The sequence below is a fragment of the Trichomycterus rosablanca genome, chromosome 11 (assembly GCF_030014385.1).
Source record: "Trichomycterus rosablanca isolate fTriRos1 chromosome 11, fTriRos1.hap1, whole genome shotgun sequence".
NCBI lineage: Eukaryota > Metazoa > Chordata > Actinopteri > Siluriformes > Trichomycteridae > Trichomycterus > Trichomycterus rosablanca.
The window spans coordinates 16,038,490-16,052,128 of NC_085998.1; positions in this window are offsets into that span (position 1 = coordinate 16,038,490).

Here is a 13,639-nt window from a genome sequence, read left to right on the forward strand (position 1 = left end):
GAAAAGATGGACTAGCCATGTTGACCGAGCATGTCATTATGATAGATCATACTACGGAACTCCTGCTTCAAACAATATCTAAGGTTTGTGGGCATGGAAACAAGGCTTGGAGACTTTTAGCATACCAACTGTGTCAAACATCATCATCTTGTTAAATTTTACAGGTCTATACACATTCTGGTAGAATTACTACTGAACCATTGGAAATCAATAATCTTATTAAGGAGTTTCATATGTTTGTGTACTTTTCTGATCAGATCTGTGGTGAAATAACTAGTGAATCCAATTTTGGTTGCATAATTAAAAACAACAGCATTTGCAATACAGAGTAGGAAATATCCTGGACCTGACGGCTAACCCTCAGGAGTTTTATAAGCAGTTCTGACATAAATTAGCCCCCCTACTGATTGATGTCTTTTATTAATAGTTCCTCGAACTTTTACTCAAGCCTCTATCTCTCTTTGACAAAGGGGACACACCTGTTTCTCCTATAGGCCTATAAGTCTGCTGAATTTTGATCTCCAAGTATTATCCAAGCTGCTAGCACTAGGCCTGGAATTTATTCTCCCATTCAATATAGACATTCTATTTCCAATCTTAGAGACAAATCTTTAACACAAATTCCCAAACCGTTTCTTCTCTAACTCTCACAGAGCCCTGTTAAGTTCAGAGTCCCCCATCATCCTTAAGGTAAATGCCTCTGATAGATAGATAGATAGATAGATAGATAGATAGATAGATAGATAGATAGATAGATAGATAGATAGATAGATAGATAGATAGATAGATAGATAGATAGATAGATAGATAGATAGATAGATAGATAGATAGATAGATACTTTATTAATCCCGAAGGAAATTGAGGCCTCAGTAGCAAGTTACATAAATCAAAGTCAAAAAGTAAGTAATAGTACACACTACAGAGATTTACAATATACAAAAAAGTATCTGTATAACCACAACACACAACAAAACAGGACCTGAGGGTACATATGGTACATGTGATACATATGAAGGTGTTATTTCAGTTAACACTGCAAGGCTAGTATGGATTATAAGTCACAGTTGTAAGATATAAATAATAAAAAGAATTTAAAGTGAATTATAAAGTATAGAGTATAAAGTGAAACCACAGTGCAATATAGGAAATGTAAGAAAAAGTACGAAAATGTGCAGATTTATGTACATAAGGTGCTGTCAGTGCCTGTGCACATGAGTGCCCACAAATGTGAACACTCACGTGCTCACCCACATTCACATATTATTGTACATGTACAAGTGACACAATTCTGTTACATTCAGTCCTCAGTTCCTCCCCTGTAGGGGTAGGTAGTTCCATCCCAACGCGCATGTGCATACTTTGTCACTGACATGAGTGACATGAAGACATTATGATGTTGGGAACAAGAAGCTACAGACAGTAAAGTAGTAAACCATCTGTGCCTTAATATCATCACAGGACTGCCATCCTCTGAGGGCAGTGCCATGATCCAAGTTGTTGTGGACCGATTCTCAAAGGCCTCAAAGGAATTTGTTGCACTGCCAAACCTCCCTTGAGATAGAAGGACTCCTGAGATCCTCTTGGACAAAGGCGTCAGAATCCACAGCCTGCCCGGATCTGGGGGGCAGTTGTAGCCTAGCGTTTAAGGTACTGGACTTTTAATCACAAGGTTGCTGGTTCAAGCCCCACCACTGTCAGGTTGCCAATGTTGGGCCCTTGAGCAAGGCCCTTAACACTCAATTGCTTAGATAATGTACTGTCACAGTACTGTAAGTCACATTGGATAAAAGCATCTGCTAAATGCTGAAAATGTAAATGTAAAAATCTGGTCTTGGATCAGCACACCTTTGATGCTTTTTAAAACAGTTGGGAAGTTGTTAAATGTTTTAGCACAAACTCATTCACCATCATTGGCAAACACTTTAAAAAGCATATACACCTGTTTAAAGAAACGGCTAAAATATGACTTGTCCAAAGGAAAGAATGGTTATTGCTTGCAGTAGAACTGAGTGTTGTTTTTGGCAGTAAAGAACATGAGCTATAGCTTCATCTAAACATTTAATAGAATTTTGTCAGCAGCATAAGATTTAAGGAAAAACATTTGCACAGTTTAACAAATGAAGCCTCAGGCAGAATAGCAGGCCGACAACACACCACAGACCTTTGATAACCAAGTTGCAACACTCACTTCTGTACATAATGATCTTTTAAACAGGACAGGATGATGCAACATATGTCTTATTTATATTCCCAAAAAAGCAGTGGATCATGTTTCATTCCAGAAAAAGCATATGCTCAATATATTTACCAGATTGATATTCACTGTGCTAAGAAGCATGATCAGCAGGAGAAATGACCTTATAATCACATTATTAAACCAGCGACAGCATACAAAATACTAGCTTACTAAGAATTGGTGGTAATATACACTGATCAGCCATAATATTAAAACCACCTCCTTGTTTCTACACTTACTGTCCATTTTATCAGCTCCACTTACCATATAGAAACACTTTGTAGTTCTACAATTACTGACTGTAGTTCATCTATTTCTCTACATACTTTTTTAGCCTGCTTTCACCCTGTTCTTCAATGGTCTGACCCCTACAGGACCACCACAGAGTAGGTATTATTTAGGTGGTGGATCATTCTCAGCACTGCAGTGATAATGACATGGTGGTGGTGTGTTAGTGTGTGTTGTGCTGGTATGAGTGGATCAGACACAGCAGTTTTTAAATACCGTGTACACTCACTGTTCACTCTATTAGACACTCCTACATAGTTGGTCCACCTTGTAGATGTAAAGTCAGAGATGATCACTCACCTATTGCTGCTGTTTGGTCATCTAGACGTTCATCAGTGGTCACAGGATGCTGCCCACAGGGTGCTGTTGGCTGGATATTTTTGGTTGGTGGACTATTCTCAGTCCAGCAGTGGCAGTGAGGTGTTTAAAACCTCCAGCAGCGCTGCTGTGTCCAATCCCCTCATACCAGCACAACACACACTAACATACCACCACCATGTCAGTGTCACTGCAGTGCTGAGAATGATCCACCACCTAAATAATACCTACTCTGTGGTGGTCCTGTAGGGGTCCTGACCAATGAAGAACAGGGTGAAAGCAGGCTAAAATGGTATGTAGAGAAATAGATGGACTACAGTCAGTAATTGTAGAACTACAAAGTGCTTCTATAGGGTAAAAGGAGCTGACAGTGTGTGTAGAAACAAGGAGGTGGTGTTAATGTTATTGCTAATTGGTGTATATGTATGTATATATATATATATATATATATATATATATATATATATATATATATATATATACTATAATATAGAGATGTATTATGTATTATGTAACAGTAAAGTATAGTTGTATCATTAAAAATATCTGCATTCTGGAATACAACCTTAACAAGCTGATTTAAGTTTACTATAATTCTGAGAAGTAGAACAGAGTTGTAACAAAGGGTTTATCTGACTTTGTAATAATACAGTACAATAGTTAATAATAACATGCATATGCTGTACTCTAAATGTAGATTCTTTACAGGTCCAAGATGGTCCAAGATCTTTTTTTTTCTTTTGCTTGCACTGCAGAGTTATTCACCATTTATCAACAAGGCTGGTCCTGCAGCAGCCAAAAAACAATTCTACATTTATAGATTGAACCATCTGTTCTTTTCACTCTCGTCTGGGTGACCTGCTTCTGGGATATTTTTCTTTTGGAAAGCATGGCTTTGCTAAAAAGAGCTAAACAAGGACTTTACATTTACAGCATGTAGCAAACACTTTTATCCAAAGTAACTGTGTCAGTTTGAGCAATTTTTAAGAGTAATGGGCCTTGCTCAGGGGTCTAGCTGTGGGGTGACGCTTCAATCAGTACCCTTTGTTTGTTTGTTTATTAGGGTTTTAACATCATGTTTTACACTTTGGTTACATTCATGACAGGAACGGTAGTTACTCATTACACAAGATTCATCAGTTCTTATCGAACACAGTCATGGACAATTTTGTGTCTCCAATTCACCTCACTTGCATGTCTTTGGACTGTGGGAGGAAACCAGAGCTCCTGGTGGAAACCCACGCGGACACGGGGAGAACATGCAAACTCCACACAGAAAGGACCCGGACCACCCCACCTGGATCGAACCCAGGACCTTCTTGCTGTGAGGCGACGGTGCTACCCACCAAGACACCGTGCCTCCCCAGTGCCCTTTGTAATATTAATCCAGTACCTTAACCACCACTGCCCTGGAACAACAGTTTTTAATAAGTTTTAATAACTAGACCTTGTAGTTAGTTCATTTTGATTTAATTTTAAAAACTGATCATTGTTTTAACGATCTGTGTGTGTGTGTGTGTGTGTGTGTGTGTGTGTGTGTGTGTGTGTGTGTGTGTAAATTGTAGATTGTATTTCTGTGTTCTTTTTTTTTGCTTTCTTAGTTTTGTCTAGGCTGGGTAGAGATAATTGCACCATAGTTCATTTGTAACTGTTTTTGTGTAACTGTTGTTCTTGCTGATTTAAGGTCATCCTGCAACATGGTAGCTTATATAATAATAATCACACTCTCATGCACACCTAGATAACACTATGCTCTTTACCATACAGATTGTTATGTTCCAAAATGAGTTGTTTGAAAAGAAACATAGAAATTCTAAACAGAAAGTGAATTGTCCTTCTGCATATTTGTGTGTGCTGTTAAATGTATTTCTGTGCACCCATTTTCTTAAAATAGGAGCACAAGTGATCCTATCAAAGACCATTACAATTGAGCCCTGTCAGGTTGCACAATTCCTGCAAAGCGCTCATGGGCACAGGCACATCTGGCAATGCAATTTTTTTTTCACACCTAGAAACGGCAACAAAAAAGTGGATGGTGAAAGTTATAGTTTATGCCAGTCAGTACAGAAATATGGGTATCATATTTATATATCATAAGTGGTAGCCAAGCTAGACATAAATGTGCGCCACATATTTTCATTATGAATGTATAATGAATAACGTGTCTTACTACGGATCAGTAGATTCTAGGTTCGACTTCTGGCTGGCTCGGGTACCTTGGGGACGTTGTAGCCTAGTGGTTGAGGTACTGGATTAGTAATCAGAAGGTTGCTGGTTCAAGCCCTACCACTTCCAGGTTGCTGCTGTTGGGCCGTTGAGCAAGGCCCTTAACCCTTAATTGCTTTAACTGTATACTGTCACAGTACTGTAAGTCGCTCTGAATAAAAGCGTCTGCTAAATGCCGAAAACCAAAATGTAAATATGATATACATCAGAATCTTTATTTTCGCCAAGTACCAGATGTACAAGGAATTTCTCTTGGTGCATGTGTCAACATATATACATCAAATTAAATAGTAGAAAAAGGAACACTATATATAAACACAGAATAAACAATACAATAGCGTAAACATAACATAAACAGTACAGCATCAGACAAGTGTGTAATGGAGTTACATTTGAGGTTTGAAAAAAGATCACATTCTTATTATTAATTACTAAAGAATTTAAAGTGTATGCCCATATCTAAGTAGAATTTGTCATACTGAAGAGCTTATTGACTTTTATAGTGAGCTGTTGAAATCTCTGCCCTTGGTAGAGGTGTTATTGTAAAGTAGAAAAGCCTAGGCAAAACAACAGCTCAGCCAAAACATGAACATTAAGAGTTAAAGGGAATGGAACACTTTAAATATATGTTTGCAACAGTCAATAATAATTACCAGAATACTGGTATATACTTAACTTCAAATCATAAACTTCATGATTGGGTTTTTTTTTTGTGTGTGGGACCACCTTTACGTACAATGTACAATGTAGGTTTGTATTTACAATGTTTAGTGTCTGCCAAAATATGCTATGGCATGGGACTCTCAAACAGTATTTTATCATTTTGTGTAATTTTGTACCTCCAATTCACCTCACTTGCATGTCTTTGGACTGTGGGAGCACCCGGAGGAAACCCACGCAGACATGGGGAGAACATGCAAACTCCACACAGTTTCTTTCACCATACCGCCCACATGTTTAGCTAGACATTAAACAATAAAACAGTTCAAGTCAATTGGAACATAACAAAAGACCCTTTACAAATTTGTTGTAGGATCTCTAAAAATCGACTGAGTTATATGGAACAGTGGTTTCCAGCTGCTACAGCTATGCAAACCACTTTTCTGGGAGACCTTTCTACAAGCAAGATGTTGCAGTGTGTCTGTGGGATATTGTGCTCATTCAGTCATAAGAGCATTTGTAAGGTCAGGGACCGATTGTCAAAGAGAAGGCCTATTTTACTATCAATGTTCCAATTCATCTAAAAGTTGTTTAATTTAGTTGTGGTCAGTGCAGAACCCTGGTGTTTCCCCATATAAATTTTCCAAGCCATGTCTTTGTAGATCTTTGTGCATGGAACACAAACTGTTGCCACAAAGTTGAATCATTTACTTTTATATACACCAATCAGCCATAACATTAAAACTACCTTCTTGTTTCTACACTCACCGTCCATTTTATCAGCTCCACTTACCATATAGAAGCACTTTGTAGTTCTACAATTACTGACTGTAGTCCATCTGTTTCTGTGCATGCTTTGTTAGCCCCCTTTTATGCTGTTCTTCAATTGTCAGGACTCTCACAGGACCACTAGTATTATTTGGGTGGTGGATCATTCTCAGCACTGCAGTGACACTGACATGGTGGTGGTCTGTTAGTGTGTGTTGTGCTGGTATGAGTGGATAAGACACAGCAGCGCTGATGGAGTTTTTAAACACCTCACTGTCACTGCTGGACTGAGAATAGTCCACCAACCAAAAATATATCCAGCCAACAGTGCCCCGTGGGCAGCTCCCTGTGACCACTAATGAAAGTCTAGAAGATGACCAATTCAGATCTACAACTTTACATCTACAAGGTGGACCAACTAGGTAGGAGTGTCTAATAGAGTGTACAGTGAGTGGACACGGTATTTAAAAACTCCAGCAGTGCTGCTGTGTCTGATCCACTCATACCAGCACAACACACACTAACACACCACCACCATGTCAGTGTCACTGCAGTGCTGAGAATGATCCACCACCTAAATAATACCTGCTCTGTGGTGGTCCTGACCATTGAAGTACAGGGTGAAACCAGGCTAAAAAAGTATGTAGAGAAACAGATGGACTACATTCAGTAATTGTAGAACAACAAAGTGCTCCTATATGGTAAGTGGAGCTGATAAAATGGACAGTAAATGTAGAAACAAGGAGGTGGTTTTAATGTTATGGCTGATCAGTGTAAATGATTGTATACAGCTATTAGCAGTGAGGTGGCTAAAACCCTGGACTCGCAAATTACTATGGGTGTCCACATACACAAGTTTTATTACTCAAGATTTGATTTTGTATTTAGTAAGAATCTTTAACAAACTAGGCAATGAATTATAATCCTCAACCGAGAACGTCAACTAGTTTGATGCGTGTGTTTCTATTTTTTGTGTTTTTACCTTGAAATTTGATAGGGACACTACAGATGGACTAATCTACATTCCGGTCACTTCCATCACATCAAAATTCTTAGCTTCACTGCCCAGACTGTGTGCATTTTATGTCTTCAAATAGAATGCATTTCAGAAATGACAGTGATGTGTAAGTGTTCCTCGACAATTCATGTATAAAGCAGATCTTTGTGCATTGTGGGAAGTTACAGTATAAAAGTCATAGGATGTTAGGAATACTATATAAGTATCGTACAGAAGATGAATATACTGTAAATTCTACGTGGTAATTAGCATATGAAAGATAACAATATATGCCTTGACTACAATACATTTTGTCTTCCTTTCTGCCAGTCATGATATTATATTACAGTAATTGTTCTTAATTGTTCTTTGAAAAGCAGATGTGCATGACATCATATCATACCCAAGTGAGTCAATGCTAGCTGAAATTACCTGTTAGAACAAAAGAGTATTCAGCATATAAAAAAATATGTTGTGTGAAACAGTTAGTGAACAATGCCACAAATAAGTGTTTTCCCACAGACCTAATTCACACGTCATAATCAGGAATTTGTATCTATTTGATTAGGAAATTTATTCTCAGGATCTGTCAAAAAATACAGAAAAGCATACATACTGTAGAAACAATGTATTGCCTGGAAGCAGTGCTTACAGTAATTGATGCTGGTTCCAGTTTATAAAATCAGACAATAAAACAACAGACAGTAAACCAAAACAATAAAGACAGTGCAACATGCAGTTAACAGTGCAAAGACAAAAGCAGTGTTACCAACAGATGGTAATTACAGTGGACAGGATGTTGAACAGTAGTTGGCATACTTTATAAAACAATAGACAGTACACAATGTGGTAAAGAGTGATAGTTACAAAAATGCATGTGAGCAAACTCTGTTCAAAATGAATTATCAGTAAAATTGTTGTTATTGACCAAAGCCACTCAGTATATGGATAGCCACAGAAAAAAAGCTATGTAGGTAAGTTTGGTTCTTGAAATAATAAGCAATTGATAATTACTGCATGTTGACACCAGAAAAATACCTTATTGGACATTATTAGTAATTTATATTCAAAATAGTGTCCTTTCCATGCCCCCTATTTAGATTACTGATTATAATCTGATGTGACACTCTGCTAATGGGAATTTCTGAGTTCACGACTCAGTCACTAATCTCATTTCTCAGTGAGTGTGTTTATATGCACCCTAAGAATTCCATTAAGGTCGGGTTCCTGTAACATATTATTGTATGGTCATGTTTGATCAGCTTAATCTGATTAGTGCATATTCAAATGATCAGTAATCCAAATTAATTACCTGCTCAGTAATTATACATGATGTACATGATTACTGTCTTTTGTATGGGCAACAGTGATGGCTCGCATCAGGCAGGATTCTAACTAAAGTGTTATTAGAGTAAAGTCAACCTTGCATACTATATTGTGCAGTACTCTGTAATCGAATACTGCCTTCAGCATGTACATTAAAGCAGGAACATATCATACAGCATTTAAAAAGATTTTAACAACAAAGAGGCTCATGTTACAAACTAAAACCTTGATATAATTGTGCTTTTAACCAAACAGCAAGAAATAAACAACACAATAGGTTAAAGAATATATAATGCTGGTTAACAAAATCGGTGTGATTCCTCTACTGTTATTCAGTTAGTTTAACTAAAACACACGCTGTTCACCAGAGCTGAGATCTCGAATACATCGTATCTAATCTTGACTCTACCTGCCGGCTGAGGATGAGTGGCCACATGAACAACGATTGGCCTGTTGTTCAGATAGGGGTGGGATTAAGCCGGATGGGGACTCTCTCTCAGACTAGTGCGATTACGACCTCTGCTGGCTGGTTGGTGTCACCTGCACGGAGATGGGAAAGGAGTGCAGTAGAGGGTGTGGCTCTCTGTACACAGCGCTGCACTGCACTCGTCAAGTGTAGGTGATAAGATGTTCAATTGCTGTGCACGTGTCAGAGGGGGCGTGGAGCAGAAATTGACGGGCAGAAATTGGATGCGCTAAAGTGGGGGAAAAATGGGGGGGGAAAAAAGTTAATCATGTCTCCAAAAATCAACAGCTTCACTACATACAGAAATGCTACTTAAGGAATACTGTAAATCAAAGCATAACCATCCATAAATACAGTAAATATAGGGCTAACTAACTGGAAGTGCCAGATTTTTAATACTACTATATATACTGTATATATATACAGTGTATCACAAAAGTGAGTACACCCCTCACATTTCTGCAGATATTTAAGTATATCTTTTCATGGGACAACACTGACAAAATGACACTTTGACACAATGAAAAGTAGTCTGTGTGCAGCTTATATAACAGTGTAAATTTATTCTTCCCTCAAAATAACTCAATATACAGCCATTAATGTCTAAACCACCGGCAACAAAAGTGAGTACACCCCTTAGTGAAAGTTCCTGAAGTGTCAATATTTTGTGTGGCCACCATTATTTCCCAGAACTGCCTTAACTCTCCTGGGCATGGAGTTTACCAGAGCTTCACAGGTTGCCACTGGAATGCTTTTCCACTCCTCCATGACGACATCACGGAGCTGGCGGATATTCGAGACTTTGCGCTCCTCCACCTTCCGCTTGAGGATGCCCCAAAGATGTTCTATTGGGTTTAGGTCTGGAGACATGCTTGGCCAGTCCATCACCTTTACCCTCAGCCTCTTCAATAAAGCAGTGGTCGTCTTAGAGGTGTGTTTGGGGTCATTATCATGCTGGAACACTGCCCTGCGACCCAGTTTCCGGAGGGAGGGGATCATGCTCTGCTTCAGTATTTCACAGTACATATTGGAGTTCATGTGTCCCTCAATGAAATGTAACTCCCCAACACCTGCTGCACCCATGCAGCCCCAGACCATGGCATTCCCACCACCATGCTTGACTGTAGGCATGACACACTTATCTTTGTACTCCTCACCTGATTGCCGCCACACATGCTTGAGACCATCTGAACCAAACAAATTAATCTTGGTCTCATCAGACCATAGGACATGGTTCCAGTAATCCATGTCCTTTGTTGACATGTCTTCAGCAAACTGTTTGCGGGCTTTCTTGTGTAGAGACTTCAGAAGAGGCTTCCTTCTGGGGTGACAGCCATGCAGACCAATTTGATGTAGTGTGCGGCGTATGGTCTGAGCACTGACAGGCTGACCCCCCACCTTTTCAATCACTGCAGCAATGCTGACAGCACTCCTCCGCCTATCTTTCAAAGACAGCAGTTGGATGTGACGCTGAGCACGTGCACTCAGCTTCTTTGGACGACCAACGCGAGGTCTGTTCTGAGTGGACCCTGCTCTTTTAAAATGCTGGATGATCTTGGCCACTGTGCTGCAGCTCAGTTTCAGGGTGTTGGCAATCTTCTTGTAGCCTTGGCCATCTTCATGTAGCGCAACAATTCGTCTTTTAAGATCCTCAGAGAGTTCTTTGCCATGAGGTGCCATGTTGGAACTTTCAGTGACCAGTATGAGAGAGTGTGAGAGTTGTACTACTAAATTGAACACACCTGCTCCCTATGCACACCTGAGACCTAAAAACACTAACAAATCACATGACATTTTGGAGGGAAACTGACAAGCAGTGCTCAATTTGGACATTTAGGGGTGTAGTCTCTTAGGGGTGTACTCACTTTTGTTGCCGGTGGTTTAGACATTAATGGCTGTATATTGAGTTATTTTGAGGGAAGAATAAATTTACACTGTTATATAAGCTGCACACAGACTACTTTTCATTGTGTCAAAGTGTCATTTTGTCAGTGTTGTCCCATGAAAAGATATACTTAAATATCTGCAGAAATGTGAGGGGTGTACTCACTTTTGTGATACACTGTATATATATATATATATATATATATATATATATATATATATATATATATATATATATATATATATATACAGGGGTTGGACAAAATAACTGAAACACCTGGTTTTAGACCACAATAATTTATTAGTATGGTGTAGGGCCTCCTTTTGCGGCCAATACAGCGTCAATTCGTCTTGGAAATGACATATACAAGTCCTGCACAGTGGTCAGAGGGATTTTAAGCCATTCTTCTTGCAGGATAGTGGCCAGGTCACTACGTGATGCTGGTGGAGGAAAACGTTTCCTGACTCGCTTCTCCAAAACACCCCAAAGTGGCTCAATAATATTTAAATCTGGTGACTGTGCAGGCCATGGGAGATGTTCAACTTCACTTTCATGTTCATCAAACCAATCTTTCACCAGTCTTGCTGTGTGTATTGGTGCATTGTCATCCTGATACACGGCACCGCCATTGGATGCACATGGTCCTCCAGAATGGTTCGGTAGTCCTTGGCAGTGACGCGCCCATCTAGCACAAGTATTGGGCCAAGGGAATGCCATGATATGGCAGCCCAAACCATCACTGATCCACCCCCATGCTTCACTCTGGGCATGCAACAGTCTGGGTGGTACGCTTCTTTGGGGCTTCTCCACACCGTAACTCTCCCGGATGTGGGGAAAACAGTAAAGGTGGACTCATCAGAGAACAATACATGTTTCACATTGTCCACAGCCCAAGATTTGCGCTCCTTGCACCATTGAAACCGACGTTTGGCATTGGCACGAGTGACCAAAGGTTTGGCTATAGCAGCCCGGCCGTGTATATTGACCCTGTGGAGCTCCCGACGGACAGTTCTGGTGGAAACAGGAAAGTTGAGGTGCACATTTAATTCTGCCGTGATTTGGGCAGCCGTGGTTTTATGTTTTTTGGATACAATCCGGGTTAGCACCCGAACATCCCTTTCAGACAGCTTCCTCTTGCGTCCACAGTTAATCCTGTTGGATGTGGTTTGTCCTTCTTGGTGGTATGCTGACATTACCCTGGATACCGTGGCTCTTGATACATCACAAAGACTTGCTGTCTTGGTCACAGATGCGCCAGCAAGACGTGCACCAACAATTTGTCCTCTTTTGAACTCTGGTATGTCACCCATAATGTTGTGTGCATTGCAATATTTTGAGCAAAACTGTGCTCTTACCCTGCTAATTGAACCTTCACACTCTGCTCTTACTGGTGCAATGTGCAATTAATGAAGATTGGCCACCAGACTGGTCCAATTTAGCCATGAAACCTCCCACACTAAAATGACAGTTTCAGTTTCATTGTCCAACCCCTGTATATATATATATATATATATAAACAAAAGATTATTTTATTAATCCCCATGGGGGTAAGCAGTTCCAGTACAGAGTAAATACAGTTAAAGATAAAGTAAATAAAACAGGGTAGAACAAAATAAAATATTGACTATATAAAGGCAATTACTATTTAGCAGCAAAATGACAAAGTCTGACTGTATAGGTAAACACTACATTAATATATAAGGTTTAACTTCGCCAGTAAAACACAAAAATGTGCAGTTGTAATTCTTAAAAGCATGCAAAAAGTAGCATTTAACAGCAAGTCTAAACAGTTCTCACGGTGAGAACTCAGGTTACTGACATTACTGACCCTTGTTAACTCAAAGATTGTCCATAATCACATTACTAAAGATCATTGTCATAAACTGATTTCTTGCAGTAACTTCATTATAATGTGCATGTAAAAGCACTTGACACTAGGGTGGCACTGCAGTAAATTACGCTAGCCCACTACTACTGGGAGCCAAGGTTCAAATAGCCAGCTGTGATATCAGCCGGTTGGGCATCAACACACAGACATAATTAGCTTTGTCTGGTGGGAGAATGGCCGAAGCTCTGGTATGGATTGGGTTCTGTCTGGTGTGTGGTACTGAATTGTGCCCAGTGATTCCAGCGAAGCTACACCCACTGCAACCCGATCAGGATAAAGCTGTGGGAAAAAAATGAAATTAAAATGTCAAAGCACTTTGTGTGAAGACCTTTAATGAAAGAATGTACTTACCAGTTACAAAATGTCATAATGTTCACCAATAAATTAGCTATTTATAATATACTGTAATTTAGTCGTTATTAGTAGCATCTTTGTATGTAGTAAAACTGTTAATCTATTACACCTTTAATAGTGTAGTAGTTTAATAGTGGTTTACTGTGTTATTTTAACATAGAGTTGAAGCAACACCATGTAGAATAAATGGATGTCAGAATATATGTTGTGTCTACCTGTCTGGAAC